The 19,653-nt window shown below is 41.3% G+C and overlaps 1 long non-coding RNA gene across 1 annotated transcript; it reads right to left on the bottom strand.

Moving 5' to 3' along the window:
- Nucleotides 1–5,403: 5,403 nt before the first annotated feature.
- Nucleotides 5,404–11,508, bottom strand: LOC112981871 (uncharacterized). The gene is made up of 2 exons (XR_003258839.2): nt 11,195–11,508; nt 5,404–9,327 (listed from the first exon to the last, which is right to left on the bottom strand). It is a non-coding gene; the product is annotated as an uncharacterized LOC112981871 (long non-coding RNA).
- Nucleotides 11,509–19,653: the final 8,145 nt, after the last annotated feature.

Here is a 19,653-nt window from a genome sequence, read left to right on the forward strand (position 1 = left end):
AGGAAAAGAAAAAGAAACAATCTGATCTTTAAAATAAGATGGCAGTGTACACCACACAGAGAATGTATACACACAAAGAGCCTGCGAGACAATAAGCAGGGGGGAGCGGGGAGGAATTCAAAAGTAAAAATCAACATGTTAAACAAAGCATCTACTAGAGGTAGGGTAAGCAGTTTTGCCAGGATACATTTTGGAAGAATTATTTTATCCATAATGTTACACACAGTGCTTTCTCTAGCAAGATTTAAAATTGAATCTAACTTTTAAGTGGGTGAGGGGAACCTACATGCTCAGTTCCAGGAAAAGGTGATCATGAACTTGAACAAGTTTTCCACCCTTCTCACCCCCCCTTCAAATGCTTTAAAAAGTTGTTGACAGATTGTCAAACTCTATGAGGACTGCATCTCGGTGAAGAATCCAAAAGAGGAAAGGAAAGCACAAGAAATGTGTCTCCTAAGGGGTGGGGGGAAAAAGACATGAAATATTTAACAGCAAACTGCCTTCCAGGGAATCTGACAGCCTACTGACCACACCTAGTGCAATTTAAAAGCAGAGCCATCTATGAGTTCAGTCACTGAAAGAACTTAAAAGCAGAACCAAAAGAGCTGACACCATGTGAGAAGCAAGTGCTGCATTTTATGAGCTGTGTAATAATTTTAAAAGCTTTCTTCAATTTATTTTAGCTCGAGGTATGAATGTCTGGACTCACAAAGCACAGTGGACGTTGGAGCACCCTATAAGCATGCAGACACTCACAGATCTCTCATGAAAAAGTTCTGTCACACTGAAAATTTTCGTATGAGTTTTGGGGGTGGGTGCATCTAAAGCTGTCTTATGAATATAAAGGATAATTATGTCATTCACCAAATAGCGGTAGTACCACAGTAATTATAGAAAGGGTCTCTCATGAATGTTATAGTTAACATATATTGAACCACAACAGGGAGTATTGTGTAAGAGAGACCTGGTAGTCAAACTTGAGGTGAGTTCTTCACTGCTTTAAAGGGCAAAGAGGAATGTGTTTCCTGTCCATGGTTAAAAACTTTCAAAGTCTAAAATAATGCCTAGAAAACAATTTAATGTCTATAGTTCTCAATTAATTCAACCTTTACTACAGCCTGTAGCATATTTCCTATGGGAACCTGCCATTTCTTTCATCTCTGAATGGATTCACAGTGAAACAGCAGTCAGTGTTCAGCAGAACAGACCTTGAAAGGAAGCGGTTAACGTTTGCCCTGCCAAGCTGACGGGCAAGTGTGCAGCCCTGCAAATGGCTGATCCAACTGAGCTGCTGAAATCAAATAGCACGCTCCAGATTAGATTACTGCATTAGAGTCTCACTTTGAGCTGGTTTCTGCAGGGGTGGCGGAAGCAGGGAGCAGGTGGCTAGTCCAGCCCAGTGGCATCACCAAAAAGGACAGAGGAGAAGAGGACAGAAGAGAAGAAGGTGGCACCCATGAGTGGGCAGAGGCAGAGGAAGGGGGATGCTGAAGAGGAACGAAGTGATGAGATTTGCCCTGACAAGTGAGATTCTTAAAACAGCAACAACAGCAAATGCAGCACCAGCAAAACAGCAAACACACCACTTTACATCTTTGTTATTTTTAAAGTGCCGGAGACTGAGGCAGGAACAAATCATAGCAGCTTCTCCATACACCCATAGGACACCACGGAAGCATCAGTTTCTTCACAGTGTATCTCAGAGCCAAAAAATAACCTCACTAATTCTACAAAACCAGGCCTCCCAGCCATGCTGAGGTGGGTGGTGGTTTTGTGGAGCAACAGGATGGTAATACTTAATTCATTTATTTTTCTTTTAGAAGCCTCATCCTAGCCCCAGGCTCCCCTGGAGCAATAGCTGCTGCAGAGCTGCACCGCACAGCTGGCTTCTGCGGTGCCTGCTGTTCTGGGGGAGAACGTGAGGGGACCCTGCACGGTGACACCCCAAAACCATCCCAACTGTCAAGCCTTGCCAGAGGCAGAGACATAACTCTGCCTCACCTAATTGCTGGGTACTGGCAATGGGAGGAATTATTGTGCTCTGCCTATTGACAGGGTAGAGTCTCTCTGGAGGTGAATAGCTGCAGAAAGCCACACACCTCCCTTCTAGCTTCTCTTTCCTCCTAGCAACCAGGGGATGAGCTGCCAAGAGGACAGATGGGAACCCCAGAGGACAAGGAGCATGCAGGTTACCCCATGAGCAGATTGAACCCCACTCCCCTCCACATACGCCAAAGGGGATGGCACGACTCCTACGCAACCTCGCCTTGCACCCTTCCATGATGTGAGGCTTTGGGAGGGGGTTTAAAAGGAGATATTTAGGCCAGTTTATTTTCTTCCCTACTTCTCAGTGGGTAAATTTAGTTTCTGGAGTAATGGAAAAAAAGACCATAATCTGACTGTTTCCCTGGTCATTTTCTATTTCAGTCCCAAGGTGAGGAAGGAACAGCTCCAGCAGAGCAAAACATTCCTCAGAATTAGTAGTTCTGATGTCTGCTTCCCTGTACATAGCTCAGGATACAGCTTATAACCCACATAACCATGATCCAAGTCTTGAAACCTGCTTCTCAGGACCAAGGGGACTCCTTCTTCCACCTCTATTTTTTGTTTATTAATATTTCTTCTAAATATTCTTATTTAATATTCTTCTAAATTTTTCTTCTTTCATTCATGTGTTTATTAATATTGATTTATTCCAACAAAAAATTCTAACCTTTTTTTTTTTTAGAAAATGAGGCCTTAGCAGTATTTTTCCATGCTTACGATGTCTTAACCTACCACAACTGTCAGAATGCTTAAAAACTTAAAACCAAAACATGAAGCATGGAATTGGAACTGATCATGACTGGCCTTTATTTTTGTTTAAATCAGTTCTACTAAGCAGAGGGAACAGCTAGAATATTTTGAGTATAATATTCTGATTAAAAAGTTCACTTCGGAATAAAGAGAGGACAGAATCAGTGAAGTCCCGAATCACTGACAATGATGGAGTGTGAAATAAAGAGATAAGAGGACAGGGAAGACACAGCCTTGGGAAGCTTTTGCATAATTATACCTAAGAGAATTATATATGCAACATTCTTAAACCTTCCTGGTTAGCTTTTGAGCTGCCCCTCTACCGGGCAAGTATGAAGAACAGAACAAGTAAAGCTCAAGGGGAATGGGAGAAAAATTGGTTTAATGTCTTTTTTTTATCCCTAGATTCTGGGCTGCCAATGAGCCAGTTTGATTCCCAGGCTGCAGTAGAATAGTCTCAGACCTCCTGGCTGGCTGAAATGCTCTCATCACCATAGTCAAAAATGCTAGAAGTGTAACCCTTCCCACCTTCAATCACATGCCTACAAGCCATCCTGTACTCATAAGAGCAGCAGCAGCAGAAGATTGAGTCTTACATAAGACTCAATCTGCCCCTGCAATGGTGTACTTATTGCTTATCCTCCTGTTGCTCTTAGATTGTTCCAATTTTATTTAAAGAAAAATAGAGCTCAAGGCAGATCCATGAAGTAATTCCAGTGCTATATTCTTAGGGCTAAAGTGAGAGTAAAGATCAGCTCCTGTGATTTTAATGATTGGAAATATGCTTAGAACAACTGAAACAAAATGAATTATGTAAACAAATCACTGCTCTGTGAGTCAGATGATCTGGATTTTATTCCACATTCAGCTTCAGCATCTCTCTGTGCATTAGTTTATCCTTCTCACATAAGTATAATAACATCTGCTCATCTTACAGGCAGACTATAAACCTTGATGTGCATTATTTTCACCCACTACAATCAAATATACTGGGAGAGTTTAAAGCAGGTCTTGCTAGAAGAACTGTACCAAAACAAAATAAAATTTATTTCAGTCTGGTATTTTTTAAATTAGGAATAGAAAAGGTCTGATAAATGAAAGACCATGCACCACATACATACAAAAATTTTTGAGGAAGTAGAAGAAAGTGGTCCTAGAAGAAAAATAGGGGCATTGGTATGGCTTAGGATTGGTAAAGCTTTTGAAAAATTAGGTAAGAAAAGATTGATCTGCAGGGTTGGTAAGTACAGTAGTTCAGAAGAATTGGCTTTCATATCAAAAGTACCCTACATTTATGCCTACAAGCTGCTAGGTAGAGAAAAGAGATACATATGAAGAGAAGCTACAGAAATGAGAACTAGGATTAGTTTCATTTTTTTATAGAAATAACCTTGAGGAAAGAACATGCAGTAATGTGATGAAATTTCAGCTTAATGGGAAACAGTGGTAGAGCAGTCAATACAAAGGAAGAGTGCAATAAAAATCAACATGACCTAGATAGGTAAGGAGCAAGAGCTGCTAGGTGGCTTATTCCTCATGGCAGAGAAATGTCAATTAATGGTGCTAAAGGAAGAAAGGAAATTGAGAGCATATGGCTTGAAAGGGTATATTGCACTAAACAAGAATAATGTCTAGCAGTCATATTAGGGTTTCCTTTTTCAGTTCACAAACAGTATAAGCTGCCATATCCACAAATCAAAATGTGGAAATTATGCAAACTGCAGAACTATAATACTGTTTCTTGAACAATTCATACCTGTTCTCTGCAATTTTTATTCAAATTAAGGGAAGATGAACATTATTCAAGAAAGAACCCTGATACCCCTCAGAGCAGCTTATAAGAACAAACTCTTCCAAATTATATACACACATACAAACACATACACACATGTGTAAAATTATCCTTCTTCACTGAATTTATCAATTCAGTCTTAAAACTGTGTGGATATCTCCTGGGGCCTTCCAGTACAGATTGCTATCAAGGGTGATTGCTGCTGAGTTGGCTATTACTCACGTGGAGTTTGGTTAAGAATTAGATTAACAACCTAATTTCCCATGAAACTTGAGGCTGTGTTTTGAGCATTTTCCAAAGACTGAAAGGTATGGCACCTTGTAAATTACCCACATGAGACTGTATTTCCTCCTCTCATTCTAGAATCACCTTTACTCATACATGCCTGCCCTGATACCATACTGATGGGCTCAGAGCTAGTTCTTGAGAGTGCTTTCTGTTTTCCCGTCAGTTCTTATGATTAACACACATAGAAAAGTCCTCCTCCTACTAGCCATTGTAGCTATTGCGAGGACACAAGTTCCCATTTGTACAAGAGTCTGCAAGAGCTCCTTTCAGTAAAATCTTCCAGGTTTAGTGGTTAGCCCCATATTCAGTAGAGATCCAGGACGTGCAAGTATGTTTTATATCTACCAGAAATGCACCACTATCAAGGGGAAAATACTTTTCTCTCTGCTAGTCCCTCAGGGAGAGTTGCTTTAAAACTGGGATATAACCAGAAATCCTAAAAGACACCAATATTAGAGCAACTCCTAACCCGATCACAAAGGGCATGCAAAGATAGACAGGCATGTCATGGACGAGATGCAAAAAGGAAAGGTTGACATGCTGTTATTTAATATTGTGAATATTACACATTTATTAAGCAGCAGTAAATAACATAGCAATCTGTGAAAAATAACTTGAAAGCCAGATGGCAAAGTGACAGCTGTTGCTGATTCAAGGCAAGGCTTTGTGTGAATCATGAAACCACTGGGGAACTACTTTAACTGAAGTAAAGAAAAATGGCAAGTCTTCAAGGACAATCTCCTCAAAGCTCAAGAACAGTCTATACAGATATTCAGGAAAACAAATAGACCTATCACAGGACCAGCCTGAATAAACAGGTAACTCATGACTGAGCCTCAGCGTAAATGGGGTTACACAGGAAGTGGAAATGAGGAAGAATATAGAAACATTGCCTGGGTATGGTGAGATACTGTTAGGAAAGTTAAGCTCAGCTAGGGCTGAAATTGCCAAAGGCTAGGAGAAGAGCTTCTATCTCCACAACAATCAGAAAATAATAAACAAGGAAAATGTGGTCATGCTGCTAAATGCTGGGCCAGGTGATCTAGCCACAGTGGATGAAGATAAGACTGAGTTACTCAATGTCATCTTTGCCTCCGTCTTCACTGAAGAGGTCTCCCAGGTCTCCCCTGACAGGGTTCAAGGAGGAGATGTACTGCCAGATATGGATGAGAATTGACTCAGGGATCTCTTGCAAAATCGTGGACCCTGTGATTCCATGCAGCTTGAGGTGAAGAATCCAAGGATGTTTGTTAAGGGAGCTGGCAGAGGTCATCACAAGGCTATTCTGTATCATCTTTGAAAGGTTTGGGGAAATTTTCCTGATGACAGGAGAAAGGAAAATGCCACAGTCTACTCTGAAAGGGAAGATCCAGAGAACTACAGGCAGTTCTGTCTGTCTTTGGTTCCTGGGAAAAATCATTGAGCTTGTCCTCCTCGTAGCCAGTTCTGGGCACATGAAGAAGAAGGTGACACCCCTCTAGCAAATGGGGCAGGCTTTCTGGTCACAATACAGAAAAGGCTGAATGCCTTTTTTGACCCAGTCCTTACAGATAAGAGCAGCCCTCAGAAATCCCAAGTGGCTGAGACCAGGGAAAGTCTGGAACAAGGAAGGAGGATCTGTTTGTGGAGGAAGATCAGCTTAGGGATCACTTAAGCAAACTGGACATATACAAGTTCATGGGCCCTGATAGGATACAGCTACAAGTGCTGAGGGAGTTGTCCGATGTCATTGCAAGGCCACTCTTGATTATCTTTGAAAGGTCATGGTGACTGGGACAGGTGTTTGAGGACTGGAAAAAAGCATCACACAAATCTTCAGGAAGGGCAAGAAGCACAACATGGGGAACTATAAGCTGGTGAGCCTTGTGTCAGTCCCTGGGAAGGTGATGGAGGAATGAATTTTGAGTACTATTTCCAGGCACATGAAGGACAGGAAGGTGATTGGGAGTAGTCAGCATGGTTTATGAAGCAGAAATCATGCTTAACCAACCTGATAGCCTTCTGTGATGGAATGACTGGCTTGGTGGTTGAGGGGAGAACCATGGATGTTGTTTACTTTGACTTCACTAAGGCTTCTGACACTATCTTCCACAACATCTTCCTAGACAAGCTGATAAAGTATGGGCTAAAGAAGGGGTCAGTGAGCTGGACTGAAAACTGGCTGAACTGCTGTGCTCAGAAGGTTGTGAGCAGCATGACAAAGTCCAGCTGGAGGCCAGTCACTAGCAATGAACCCCAGGGGCCAATACTGGGGCCAGTACTGTTTAACATCTTCATTAATGACCTGGATGATGGGCCAGAGTACACCCTCAGCAAGTTTACAGATGATGCAGAACTGGAAGGATTAGTTGATACAGATGGTTGTCCTGCCATCCAGAGGGACTTCAACAGGCTGGAGAAATGGGCAGACAGGACCTTCAAGAAGCTTACCAAAGGGCAGTGCAAAGTCCTGCAGTGGAGGAGGAGCAAACCCTTGCAACAGCACAGACTGGAGGCCAACTGTCTGGAGAATAGCTTTGCAGAGATTGGCAGAAAAGACCCTGGGAGTCCTGGTGGACAACAAGTTGGCCATGAACCAGTAGTGTGCCCTTATGGCAAAGAAGGCCAACAGCTTCCTGGGCTGCATTAGGCAGTGAGTTGCCAGCAGGTCAAGGGAGGTGATACTTCCCCTCTGCTCACCCCTGGTGAGATGCACCTGAAGGGCTGGATTCAGTGCTGGGCTGAATAAAGGAAATGTGGACATACTGGAGCAAGTCCAGCAAAGGGCTACAAACATAACTGAGGGACTGGAACATTTGTCATATGAGGAAATAGTGAGAGAGCTGGGACTGTTCAGCCTGGAGAAGAGAAGACTCAGGAGAATCTTATCCATATGTATAAATACCTGATGGAGGGACTAAAGAAGATGGGGCTAGATTCTTAGTGGTGCCCACTGACAGGACAACCAGGCAGTGGGCACAAATTGAAATACAGGAAATTCCATTAAAACATAAGGATTTATTTTTGTTTTATTTTTTACTGTGAAGGTAGTCAAACACACTGGAACAGGTTGCCCACAGAGGTTGTAGAGTCTCCATCCTTGGCGATATTTAAAATCTGACTGAAGACTGTCTTGGGCAACCTGTTGTAGGTGACCCTGCTAGAGCAGGAGGGGCTGGATGCCAGATGATCTCCGGAAGTGCCTTCCAACCTCAGTTATTCTGTGATTCTGTGATTTGGAATAGGTAGCATGGATTTACCAAGGATAAACCATAATTTAGCTTGTTTACTTTGTATGATGAAATGACTAGATCTGTGGATAACAAAAGAGCAGTGGATTTTGTCTACCATGATTTTGGCAAGGCTTTAAACACATTTTTCCTACAGCATTCTCATATCCACATTGGGAAGTTATTGTCTGAATGGGTGGACTACTGCATGGGTAAAAACTTCATTGGATGGTTGTGTTCACAGTTGGTAGTGAGTTGTACTCTACCTGGTGGCTGATAACAGGTAAGGCACTGCACTGGTCTGTCTTTGGACCTGTCCTGCTTAACACCTTTACCAGTGATGTGGAGGACACTCATGCACCCTCACTGGATGCATAAAACACCCAATTGACAGGTGCAGCTGATATGCTTGAGAGCAGGACTGCCATTCAGAGGTACCCAGACAGGCCGCAGGAATCAGCTAGGATTATAGGAACTTTATGAAACAGGACAAATGCTAGGTCCTGCTCCTTGGATGCACTAATCCCCTGCAACAGTACAGGCAGGGGACTGGCTAAAGCAGCTCTGCTGAGAAGATCCTGGTAGACCATATAGGCTGTGCCTGTGCCAACAACGTGCTGTGGTAGTGACAAAGATTAATGGCATCCTGGGATGTACGAGCAGGAGCCCAGACAGTAAGTTGAGAGGAGTGATTAACTTCCTTTACTCAGAACTCATTAGACCATATATGGAATAGTGACCCAGTTTTGCACCTCCCCCCACCCCACCCCCCGTACAAAAAATATGTTGATGTTGTGGAGGGAGCTCGGGGAGGCAGCGAGACTGCGGAGCAGGAGCCCGACACTCCAAGGAGAGGCTGCGATGCTGGGGCCGGCTCGCCAGGAGCAGGGGCAGCCTTGGGACCTCTCTTAGCAGCTCTGGTACCCACAGGCAGAGGGCTGGGGGCATGCAGTGGGCTCTTTTCTAAGGCGTTTGGCAGGACGGTGAGAAGAAGTGGTCATAAACTGAAACAGGACAAGTTCCAACTGCATACAAGGAAACAAAATTTCACTATGAGGATAATGAAGCAGTACAACAGGTTGCTCAGAGAGGGTTTGCCATCTCCATCCTTGGACATTTTCAAAACCCTACCGGATGAAGTCCTGAGCAACCTGGTCTGAATTCAGTGTTGACTTTGCTTGGAGCAGGAGCTTGGACTGGAAGCACCTTGAGGTTCTTTCCAGTGAGAAGGGTTGTGAGATTCTGTAAAAAATGAAGGTGGGGATAAGGTCTAGGCTCTACTGGTTTCTGAAGAAGTAAAACACAGCTGTAGTTGTCTACAGGTGTCTCTTGTGGAGACTTCTGTGACCCTGCATCCTCAGAGTTGAAATTTTTGGCTCCTTTGCTTTGGCTATCACCACTCTGCAGGGCTTTTTCAGTCTGCCTATTTTGTTTCCCAAGGGAGATCCAAGGTCCTAACAAATCAATTAGTGTCATAGCTATGAAATAGCATGTAGCTATGTAAGGATGCCAAGCAGTGTATAATTTTTCACATTTAGCATAATGGCATGCTTGAACTTTGACACTGTGGGACTCAGTGGTTTTAAACAAGAGCAGGAGTCTAACACATACTCTAAAGCACAGGTAGTTCGACAATAAGAAGAGCACTTCAATTCTAATACAGAGATTAATTCTGCATAACAGGAAAGCAGAAATTGCCACATGATGGATCAGAACGGTGGTCCATTTAGTCCAGTTTCTTCTTTTTGATAACATGAAGGAACACATGTTTGAAAAGAAACTGCAGAAAGGCTAGACTAGGAGTCTGTTTCCTTCCCACTGCTATAGCTGGAGCTCCTACTAAAGTGAACAGGATTTGCACATGTAAATCTTTCTAATCAGACCCCACTTCAGTAGGGAGTTATCAGTCATAAGAAGTGCAGTCCTCTGAGGTACTGAACACCGCCCAAAATGTATTTAATTAACACTCTGGAATTTACACAAAGTCTTCTGAAAGATGCAGCCACACGGCATTCGAGCTTCGTTTCCATTCATGAACGGACCACAAATCCTAACATTCAGTTAAGTACTTCATGAAAGCTATACTCAACATGGAAACTTTTACAATCATGGCCAGTCAAAATTATGATAGACTCTTCTAAATGCCATCTCAAAGAAGTATTTCTTCTTACAGATAAAGAAAATTGTCCCCAGTTACCAAACACAGGAGTTCTATAGAAGTTAGCTTATAAAACTCCTAAAACTATTTCTTTAAAGCTTGTGTCTGACAAACCCTTAACACTCATTTATTGTGATTCAAAATCTTATTGACAATTGTCTATTTCAATGAAACTTCCTCTATTAGCCATATATTGTGCTTATGTGCTAAGAGAGAATGACCTCTTCATTAGATGTGGCCATATTTAAATCATTTGAGGCCAGCATTTAAAACTGAAGCTGAATTAAGAAGCTGAATTCACATTTATAATAAATAAGGAGGCTTTTTAAATGAGATGTTAACCTTCAGGTCCTGCCAGCCTCAACAGAACTAATGTGATTCCAGCTCTTCTGAAAACTAATCCACTGCTGTTTAAGTATTGAAGAGAAATACAGGAGCCTATGTCTAGCTATCCAGGTTTGACATTTTTTGCTATGTCTCCAACACCTATGAAGACTAGGATTTGCCAGCACTCATACAGCCTTTGCTTCTTCAGTATGTATTGATATTTTCCCATCAAATCAATCTAACTATTTTAAAATGGTGCTCCCTACTACAGCATCTAATCATCAAACAGCTGAAAACCTAATCTATCAACTGTCTCTCTTGCTTCTCTTGAAGCAGATGGGTGATCTTGTTAATCCAGCTTTTATTTCCTTCTGTTCTCTCCTCTCTTCTTTTCTGTATTTATAGTGCAGTAGCCAAGCAAGCTGAGTTGTGCTCCAGCTAAATTATTTTTTTCCCTTATAATTCCTTCTTTTGCAGGAATGCTGTGACAGAGCCACTACCCCATTGCACACAAGTCACCTTCTTTCACATCTTTGCAATTACCTCCCTCAGTCCCCTTACATCCTCCCCTCCTCCCACAAAAATCTGCCAGCGTAACTGAAGGTAACTGCAAAGCACTCTTACCTGGAGGTGAGAAATGACAGGCTGTACAATGAGAATCTCCCTGTTTTCTATCGGTTTGATGTAGTTTTTTAGATTTAATTTCAAAAGTTAAAAAAAGAAACAGCAAAAAAGTAAAGAAAAAAGGTTTCATTTCATTGTGCATTTAAGCAAAATCTTTAAACCCCTTTGCATTATTTTATCACATCAGACTTGTCAAGTCACACTCATTTGAATGAGTGAGATTTGAAAACTTCTGAGTGTTATATTACATTTCCCATTGATATATGCTGTGAATCTTTACGGCTGCATGAAAATGAAGCCAAAAGTAAGAGGAGACAGCTCACTTCAAATGAGTGAGACTGGATAGGTCTGTCATTTGTTATTTCAGGTGCTCAGAGGATAGCAGTTCTAAGCAGAGATGGGTGATGCGGTTGACAGGTTTGCGTGAGTTTAGATAAAGGGGGAAAACTTAATCATAGAGATAGAAACAGACCTTTTGGAGTCAGACCCTTTGAAGTCTAACTTGTGCCCAGACACATCAGGCCTCAACCTATACTCAAAAGACACAGAAATGTCGCAGCTGAGAGCCCTTTTGGAGGCACTCTCAGGAGCTCCTGCTCCTCAAGGAGAGGGCAGGCACCACGTGCTCCACCGATCACCCCTTGGGCTGGAAGGCTTTGGCCGTCGGCCCAGCGCCAGCCTCTCCTCTGCACTGCAAGCACTGCCAGGGCTACTCTTAGCTAGGAGACATCTGTTATACTCAAAACGAGGCAGAGAAACTTCTCACATGTTGCTTGCACATTTGTTCAAAAGCCAGCCACAGTCTGACCTTGTTCCTAATATTCAAGCATACTTACCTTCCCTTCGTGTGTGCAAAAGTTGCCTTTATAGTCTCATCTTTGTAGTCTAAAGTCACTGAACAGAACTCTCGAAGTTACTCAAGGACTTTCCCAAGTGGATTTGATTTTTGTACAGCTGAAGGGAGAAGTGGCAGTGAAGACTACCTTTTGGATTTGCAGTGTGTAAAGATGTCCTTTCAAGTATGTGCCTGCAAGCTGATTATTTTGGCAGAAGGAGCAACACACCACGGAGTTCATTATCATGCACGTGGGGAGTTCACTGCTCTACCAAAAAGACTCATGAAACTGCAAAAGAGAAGTGCCTGCAACTCATGAGTTAACAGAAGTGCTTGCATTTAATGAGTTAACTTCCCCAGTGAGTGAACTGGGAAAGTGCTAGAGCTGACAGCTGATTACATCGCACAGCCTAAATTTCAGCCATTTTTAGCATGCCCTGTGATTAAAAAAACAGAAAGCGCAGCCGCTGTTTTTCCCCACTGCGGTCAGTAGAGGGAGATGTTGGCATTCCTTTTGTTACCCAGTTTTGACTGGACTGTTTTCTTCCACTTAATCAATTCAGTGTTTGAAATCAAACCACTGCTTAAAATGTACTGGTATTAATATGCAAGGGTAGACATGTAATGTGGAAAATTTCCATTAAACTTTCTACACAACCACAAATTTTAAGTACTTTTGTGGAACGTTTTTGGAATGTCAATGTAGGAGAAATGTTGGCTCTGACAATGAAATCTCAGGAAGGAGTTCATGTACTGAGGCATTTATTCAGCATTTCTAAGACTGAAAACGAATGAAACATGACTATTTTTAAGAAGAAAGGATCTGATCAAAAACAAGCTTTAGTTAAGAATGAGACACACTAACCATTTTAAAGGAAGAGAAGTTTGTGGGTAAGCAATTCTGAGCGATAGTGGCATACATTAGATAGATATATGGACATACTTTGATGCCAGGCTTGTGGTGAGATGAAACACACTTGATTGGATTTACCTTGGAAAGTTGTGTTAATAAAAAAGTCTTTGTTCAGTTCCTCAACTTGTGTAAGTTAGCAAAGCTCAGAAGAAGCAAGTTATGCCAATTTTACACCACCTGAGAGTCTAATGTTTGTGTAAAAATTTCATGAATGAAAAAAGAAAACCTAGTATTTTCATTTTGTTTTCTATATTTGTAAGAATATCTACTAACTTTGAGTGACAATGCTGCAGCTAAAATGAATGCCAATTTCTGTGCTCACTCTTTATACTTCTCTCATCTATGAGTCAAGCAAATGTTAAATTTGTTTTTAGGCCTCTATTAGAAGCAGATACACGGGGCACCTGATTCTGCTTCGACTGAAAACAGATTTCCACAGGAGTGGTTCCACTGATCTGACACCAAAGCTGTGTGTGACCAGAGGGAAGCTCTCCAACTGCCGCTCCACCCTTGAATGCAGAGCACACTGCTATTCCTGAGGGGGAAGAAGTGATTCGTGTTGATAGCTCCCGCTTCCCAGCCACTCTGCATGTCTGCTTACCAGTCTGTTTGACTCAATTAAGGCTACACATGGAAATAAATTAGGAAAAAAAAATATATCTGACAGGTTCAGCTGGAAATTATTTTGCTCCCAGAGCTGAAAACTGCTTTTGAAGACACTTTCTTTAAATTTTGTTTTGTTTCGATCTTACTTACCTCTTTTAGGTCCTTGGAGTTCCACTAAGTATAGAAGAGCCAAAAAACCAAAGTATTTCTTACCACTAAAAACTATTCAAATTAAAAGTATATATTTTACCGGAGGATACTGATACAAATACCACCTTGTATCTTAGCATGGAAAAGATCTTATGAAACATCTAGCCTCTCAAGGTTATGCTGCTTGAAGCCACAGAAATTATATCTGTGACTTGTATTTCTGGCACTTACACATAGGCACAAAACTGGCTTCAGTCCGATTAAACCATGTACTTCTTCCACCTAGAACACATTAGTGCAGCTGCACATGCCCATATTTCCTTGGCAGATGACACCCGTGCCATCAAGTCATCGTAGCAGGACTGTCAAAGCTAACTTCTGGTATCAGTGATAGGTGTGTCAGGTGCTGCATAGCTTAAATGGCAGGCAAAATGACTTTTTTTTTCCCTCTCCCTCTGTCCCATTTCATGCTTATTGTTATTTCTGGAAAACGGTGCTTCTAGGAACTATGAAACGCAGAATTGTGTTTTCGCATGACTGGTATTTCACTGATTTGTACAGCAGGTCTAATTGTTTTTCCATTTTTTGTCAATATAAAAGTGCAGCAGTTCATCCAGATCTGTGGAGTTGCTCCAAACTTGCCATGGTGCAAACAAAAGCTGTGGGAGGCCCAGAATCCCTGCTAAGAAAAGAATTTCGGTACAGCTGACGTACTGTTTCTACTCTACCATACTAGAAAGTTCTGTGACAACCTACTTCACAGAGCATGTAGGAGATAACATGAAGTACAAATACTAATATCAAAAGAAACATGAGGGATACAGCTTTCAGATTAAAAAAAAAGTAACTAAAAATAGAAGCACAATGAATTAAAAAAAAAAGAAAAGCCACAGGTATAATGACTTAATTCTCTGCATTTTCTGAACCAGTTTTTATCCAGAAAAATATAATCAGATAACTTTGGGGTCGACTTAGCATCGCATACAGCATTAATTTTAATGGAAGCTTTGTATTTATTTTCTCTATTTAAGAAAATAAATTCTCTATTTGAATAATAATACAGAATCAAATTTAAATTGTAAATAGTGTCCAGATACTGGTAGTTTCCTGGCTCAAATTCTTCAGCACATATGGTGGTAGCATAAGCTTGTGCCAGTCTGCCTACTTTGGGTAATTTTGCATGCAAATAGTTTCGTGCCTATGTTGAGGTGCTAGAATGTGTTTAGTACACTTGAAAATATTTGCATTGCAAAAGGAGAGTTAATCTCCCGAGGAAAATCAAATTGATATTTTGTATTAAGGGACTACTTTGGACATTGTATGGCACTGTTCTATGGAAAATGATGTTTACAATGCGGCTGGCATTTTTAATTGATCTTCATATGTAAAGGACCCACTGCTGCTTTGCCAAATTCATAAACTATTGGAACATTCTCTGGTTATCATTCACCACCGTGCTCTTTTACTACTTCTGAAGCTTTCCTCTGATAATTTCATCACTTTGATAAAGCTTTTCCCCATAAACAGGTTTAGTAATGACTGCAGTGTTTAATAAGTACTCAGGAGGCAGGTTTGTTGGAAAGAAGAAACAGCACTTATTAACAACATGAATAATTAGCACAGCTGGGTCTGCTCTAGCTTCTGGAAATGTCTATTTCACATTGGACATGCTCAGAAGCTCAATTCACGGCCACTTCATGGCCATGCTTCCCATCCACAGTCGTGTTAGTCTATCCATTCCCATACTAGTAAACCGATATTCAGATTTATATTTCCCCCTAGATGCCCACACACATACTCACCCCCTTTACTTATTCAAATTCCCCTCTGACAACATTTATCTTTGAAACAGCATGTATCTGGTCAATGTGTCATCTAATACCTTGCCCATTCACTTAATCAGTCCATGCTGTTTGGATTCAGTCCTCTTCGTATCTGGCCGGCTCTCTCAAGACACGGGACCAGCGTGACTCACTCTAGTTTGATTATGTTAAACTTTCATCTGCTGCTTACTGGACTCTGTAACTATGGTCATGCTGGAGTCAGCAGTGACTTAATACACCATGCCTTCCCTGACACCAGGGTTTTGCATGACCCTGGAAACAGATCTGGTCTCCTATTTGCTTCAGGGCCCACAAAGTGAGTGCTGTTTGTCAAGATGCTTTTGCAAGGTGGCTTTTTCACAATGTAGCCGTAAATTCAGCTGCACAATTCTATAGTTTCAGTACCATGTAGAGAGTAGTAAAATGTAAAAATATTTTCATTGTGTTTTGTGGGGGAGGGAACTTCTGGAATAACTTCCAGTGCAATTTATATAGTTACATTACTCATGGCTACTACACTTAAAGAAAAGCTGGCACAGTTGTTAATAGGCCTTTTTTCTCCTCTCTTTTCAGTCTGAACACAGATTTTCTTGATGCTGTTTGCTGATCTCGATGTAAATATGACTAGCTGAGTGCTGCAGGAAAAGCACATCTGGGACCCAACTGAACACTGCCTTGTGCAACTACCATAAACACTCAAGAAGAAAGGTGCAAGCACCTTGGGGAATATTCCTGAAGCAGTAGCCTTTGATGTGGAGGACAGCCAGGGTCAGATTAGGGGAGCAAGAGGCAGCCGTCAGCCATTCTGCAGCAAGACATTCGCCCACCGGGCCTTTGCAACACAGCCATGAGTTGAAGCAGAATCCCTTTGCAATGTCCAAGACTGTGTTACATTTTTTCTGAAGAGGTACTCATGAGGCAACTGATTAGTTAAGCTTTAATAATTTAAAAATGGTGGATCAGAGTTTAACTGCTCACATAACCTGTTTGTAAATGTCTGCTCAGTATCAGGGGAAGTAATTTTCCAGCAGGTCCCTTGAGGGCCTGTTGACTATCAACATATGGAGAAAGAATTTAATCTGAACATGTAAGTCTTTGTAGATCCACTTTGCACTATGCGTGCAGTATTTCAGTTGTTGTTTTTATTTCATCTGAATTAGCAATTAAGTTATCTTTGTTCAATTTATATCTAATAGACATAATGGCTGCTGCACTGATTTTCAGACTTCTAAAAATTCACAGATTTCAATTATCCTTAAAAGAAATTTCCATAGGCTTTCCTTGTTCTATACCATTCTCAAGCCAAATTCAATCATCATTCATTACAATGTCGGGACCTTGTAATCCTTCAAAAATTTGTGAAATTACTCTTCAGAATTCCTCAGGAGCATAACTAATATCAAATGGCATTTGCTTGGGCTTCAAACCTTCAAATGGTATTTTTAAAGTCATCTAACTTACTTCATCTAACTTGACAAAAGGCAAGCCCTGTACACAGAACTGAAAATGTGATTATTTCTGACATATTAACTGTTACTTCATCATTTTTTATTGAATGATACTTATATCTTTGCTTTCCTACCATTTCTGGGAGGGTGTAATACTTATTAAACTGTTGGGAGGCTGGCTATTTGGAAGGAAAACTTGAGATTTCTAATAACTACCTGATGCTCTTCTGTTGTGCGTTGTTAACACGTCAGAACACTTCTGCATGGCGCCAGGCATACACAGGGGCCATATTTGTATGTTAGATACAAATTATCTGGCAAGAACCCTAAAATGATGTAGCTGAGAAGATGCTTTCTGTTGGCTCTCTCATCCTCAGAGCCTTTCTCACAGGGCAGTCTATCAGTGAAATAGCTGTTATGCTACATTATGACTTTTTCAGTTCTCGTTTCTATTTATTTATTTCTGTGTCAGTAACTCTGGGGAGTGAGAAGGAGTTGAATAGACTTTGAATATGTCATACGTACTTGTGTTGTAGAAGAAGCTATTGAGAAACTGCAGGGTGCTTGGTCCTCAGGAAGGCTTTGGAGACAGTTTAAATTTCCAGACTCAGCCAAAGTCGTTGACTATTTTTGATGTTGGATTATGAAGTTGGATGCTGGAAGAAGAAAGCTGAATTCCATGTTACCCAGGAAGCATCCACTTCTCAAGATCAGTAGCAGAGCTGACTGCATGCTCAGTGGATCTGTTAAAGTATCAGTAAGACTCTAGGTAATATCAGCAATTAAAGCACCACCAATAGTCTTCTGAATTAAAATAATAATAACAGCAATAGAAGCAGTTTGAATGACCTAAGAGCGATGTGTAAGGCTGACTGCAGACTCAGGCTGTCACTCCATTCACATTTCAAAAATTATCCTTCCAGCCACAAGGCAAGTGTTTAATATTTTTGATGAAAGCTGAGATTCCAGAGGACAATTATTCAGCAAGGCTTTTTTTTTTTCTTAATATGAATCCATTTGAGCAGCTGCATAATGATATTATAGGTCTTTGTACAAACACATCTGTTAGCATAGATACATCCATAGGAACATTACCTCATCATTAGTGTATTCAGCCCCATACTAATAATATGATACCTATCTGTACAGCAAGGTGCCAAACCAACTACAAAGACAGTTTGATGAGAAGTAGCGGTTGTTGATTTGTGAGCACTCAGATACCCCCTCTGATTTGCTGGGAACCAGCTGGTTAGGAGCTGAACTGAATCAAATAACATGCACTTTGGTGTATGCCATCAGCTGTGCTGCTTTTTGTTGTTCCGTTATGTTGAATCAAGGGAAGAATGGTCAAAGAGGTTTAATACAGGTCTGGGACCTATTCTGGGTCTGGCGGTATTTTTTTTTTCTGTCTCTGTAAGCAAGTCCTCTGCCTCGCTTTCTAAATTATTCCATGTATAAAATGGCCTATGACCTACTTTGCAAAGGATTGTGAGACTGACTTAGTTCACATTTGTAAAATGCTTCAGAGATCAAAAAACAAACAGCATCAAGCTTTTCTGAAGAAAAGCAGGTCTTATACGAGCCTCATGCCCTGTTCATTCAGTCTGATCTTCACCTACATCCCTTTATTGCGTTAGCGCTTCCCTTAGAGATGGGGCAAACCTCCAGAGGTGCTCAGCCAACTGGAACTGCCCAGCAGGGGCAGCAAGGTGCAAATCAGCACCCTTAAATTAAAACTTCAACATTTGTATGAAGGTAGTTCCGTGGAGGATTTACAAAATCTTTCCTCTTTAAAGTATATTATCATCCACTGCAAGATGATAGGACAAGAAATAAGACAGTGAGCAGCAGCAGGTGGTGGGAAGGGTGGAGGAGGAAACGAAGGCTGTGTGAGCAAGTCCTTTCGCCTTGACTTCCCCTGTCCCCCATGATGGCTCTCTCTAACTGCTCCTCAGTGAGCATCCAGTCCAAAATTAAAATGAGCTAGAGCAGTACACAAAGCATCAGGCTATCTGAAGTCTCCGCCTGAGCAAATCTACCAACTGTGGTAGTCCGCTATGCCTAAACATTTCTCATCTGCAAATAACTGATGCCAGATGCAATGGTAATGGTTGCCGTTGTTACAGGACAGCCTGATTACTTTGGGGAACGTGCTGCTTGAAGAAGCTCCATGCTGTAAGTGTCCAGGCCAGTGAAAATCACTGCTTGAGCTCCAGAGCCTTTTGCAGCACTTTATCATGGAGTCCCTGCCCAAGCTCACAACTGCCTGGTGCGGGATTTGGTTTCAATGGGTAGGCAGTGACAGGTATTGTATGTGGGCCAACAGGAACTCATTATGAACACAGAACAATAAGAAAGGTCTGACATTAGCATGTTTGTGAAACTCCTGTCTGTTAGTGATTGACTTCCTTTGAAAAAAACAGAAACAGGGGGCCTCTACTGCCTGAGGGATGCTGGCACATCAATCAATCCATTAGGTAAGTAAATAAAGCAATAACTAAAGAATAAATCATTCCTGAAATCCACTAGAAAAAAAACTTCTGATATATAAATTACCAGAGTGACATGACTCATGAACAATTTGGAGGCTGCAATGTGTGTTCAAACAGGGGGGAAAAAAAAAAAAAAAAAAAAAGGAAAGAACAGCAGTACTAACTGTGAAACATTAATTTTTCTTTGATCCC

Source organism: Dromaius novaehollandiae, chromosome Z (assembly GCF_036370855.1).
Source record: "Dromaius novaehollandiae isolate bDroNov1 chromosome Z, bDroNov1.hap1, whole genome shotgun sequence".
Taxonomy (NCBI): domain Eukaryota; kingdom Metazoa; phylum Chordata; class Aves; order Casuariiformes; family Dromaiidae; genus Dromaius; species Dromaius novaehollandiae.